We start from the raw sequence: 2,651 nt of genomic DNA, 5'->3' as shown, positions 1-2,651 counted from the left end.
CTGCATGGTGAGACCTATTCTCAGAAAGGCAAAAGAATTTTAAAAAGAATAAAGGGGAAAGAAAGACCATCTCCACCAAAACAGAACAGAGCAAAACAAAACAAAAAAACCTAAAACACACAAACAAACAAACGGCACTCTGAGAAAGCTTGTCATTAGCAGACCTACCCTATGGGAAACACCAACCGAAGTCCTTCAAAATGCAATTACACTATATCCTGTAAAGAAAAGCACTAGCAGAGGGGACTCCAAAGTGAAAGGCTAACGACAGTACATGTGGGGTTTTGCTTATAACTTTTCTGTTGTATTTTTTTTAATTTGATGTATTTGGTACCAGGTCTCACTATGCAGCTCAGACTCACAGTGATCCTCATGTCCCAGCCTCCCCAGTGCAGGGATTACAGGTGTGCGCCACCATGCCCTGAGTCAGTTGCTGGCTCAAACCCGGGTCCCTGCACTTGCCAGGCAGGCACGTAGACCACTGAGGTATCTCCCCTCCCTTCTTACTTAAAAGACAGCTACATACAGCAATAATTAGAAGTCACTATAAAAGGGCTGGCCAAATAGCTCAGCAGGTTGAAGTGCCTACAAGCAGGTACAGAACAGAGGCCGGGGGTTCCATCCCCGGGCACGCTGGGACTGCAATTGAGACTGGGCATGGTGGCGCACGCCTGTTATCCCGGCTCTTAGGAGGCTGTAAACAGGCAGATCACTACAAGTCCGATCTAGTAGTGAGACCCTGAACACCTTGCAGACCCTTCCCTAAAACAATACGAAAATAAAAATAAAAAGTGAGTTACTATAAAGAGGCCTACAAAGTATCAACAGTAATTTGTATAATAGTAATAGTGCAAGCGTAGGGGGAGCATGGGGCTGCACAGGAGCGAGGTTTTGTATAAGGCTGAGGTTTAGTTGGTATCGATCTGAATTACAGTTTGTAAATTAAGAAATGAATTGTAATCTCCAAACTAACCACTAAGAAAATAAAACACACCACAAAAGAATTAAATAGTCTACAAGGAAATACCTGTTTAACCAAACAGAACTCTAACCCAGTAGAGTAGAGGACTCTTAATGACTTCAGATATGTAGAAAACAAATAGCCGGGGCAGGCTTTAATTCTGCCTCATCGCAACGTACATGAAATGTACGTCGATCGAACCCTCCCCTCAGAAAATAAATACTGAGGAAGTAGAAAGTGAAAGAATGGAAGCGAGGACGCCAGGCAGCAGTGAGCGGAGGAGAGCTGCGGTGGCTGCTTCTGTTGGACCAAGTCGTCTTAGGCCCGTTCTCCTGGAGACAAGGAACACTTCGATACGACAGGCCCGCCGGCCAATCTGAAGCCGCAGGGACCCAAACCACGATGCCCGACAGCGGAAGGGCACAGCGCACAAATCAAAGGCCGGCAGACTTGAAGGAGAGACAGGCCACTTGAGGCAGGAGTTCAAGACTTCGGCGTTTCATTTTCAGTAATGAATCCAATAACTAAACAGAAAACCAACAAAGAACTTCAAGCCTTGGAGAACCGTGCAAGCCAGCCACACACAACCGACCTGGCGGAACTCGAGCTCAGCCAGGGCAGAAGGCACTGTGCGCGTGGCCCGCTCGGCCACGGATCCCACGCAGCGAGCGCACGGCGACCGGCCACCGTAGTCGGTCCCTCGCCAAAGGCTCCCCGCGATTAAGTAAAGGCATCGCGTTACCTGCCGGTCCTCCACTCCTGAGCGCACCGAGAGACCCGAGAGATCTGTGGCGCGCAGGTGTTCAGGGTCGCCGCACGCTGCCTGAAGAGCAGCAGGATTATCTGTAATTGTGGGATTGTGAACGCGCCCTAGAGAGCCAGTGACTGAGGAGTGGGTAACGGCGGGCTCTCCACTCCATGGGGTGCAGTCTGTGTGGCGAAAGGAGTGACGCACGCACGCCACATCCAGGTGAACCTGGAGCAGGTATGCTAAGTAGGGGAAAGGTCACAGACCTTTGCAGGGCTGTAAGTAAATGCAAGGTCCGGAGCGGGAAAGCCTTCAGGGCGGAAGCCGCCAGGCCAAGCAGGGTGGAAGCGGGGAGCGGCTATGCCGATGAGTGCGTGTCTCTGAGGCGCAGACCCCCGCACGGTACGCGCCAGCAGGCTGGCGCCTATGCCTGCGCATCCGTTCTTAACTGGAAAAAGCAAGAGCGACCTGGAGGCGCTCGGTGACAGCGAGATGTGCCCCGAGTCAGCAGCCGCACCCCATCTGCGCCCCTCCTACACCCCGGCGCGGGTGGGGCTGTGCGGGGACATGCGCGGGGGTGGCCTCGAGGCTGTCACTAGCGGGACGAGCAAGCGCGGCGCGGAGGGGGCCCTCTCCAGCACGCGGCAGCCCGCCCGGGAGTCCGGCCGACGCTCCGCGCCCCAAGTGCATCCATCCATCCTGGAGGCGGTGTCCGCCCGCTTTCCCGTTGCTGTGAGCAGCGCCCAGCACCCTCACCTCAGGGAACAAAGGGGTTTGGGCTCATCGCTCGGGAGGCGCCGGGTCCGGGCAGTGGCCCAGCAAAGCTCCTCCCCTCAGGGCAGCTGGGCAGCAAGGCAGAGTGACAGCACCAGAGAAGAGAGGACAAGGGACGGCATCGCCTCAGGCTCACGCCCCCACGCCTACCCCAAACGCCCAGAAGGG

Source organism: Octodon degus, unplaced genomic scaffold (genome assembly GCF_000260255.1).
Source record: "Octodon degus isolate 3935 unplaced genomic scaffold, OctDeg1.0 scaffold00026, whole genome shotgun sequence".
Classification (NCBI taxonomy): domain Eukaryota; kingdom Metazoa; phylum Chordata; class Mammalia; order Rodentia; family Octodontidae; genus Octodon; species Octodon degus.
This window is presented reverse-complemented; position numbering follows the sequence as displayed.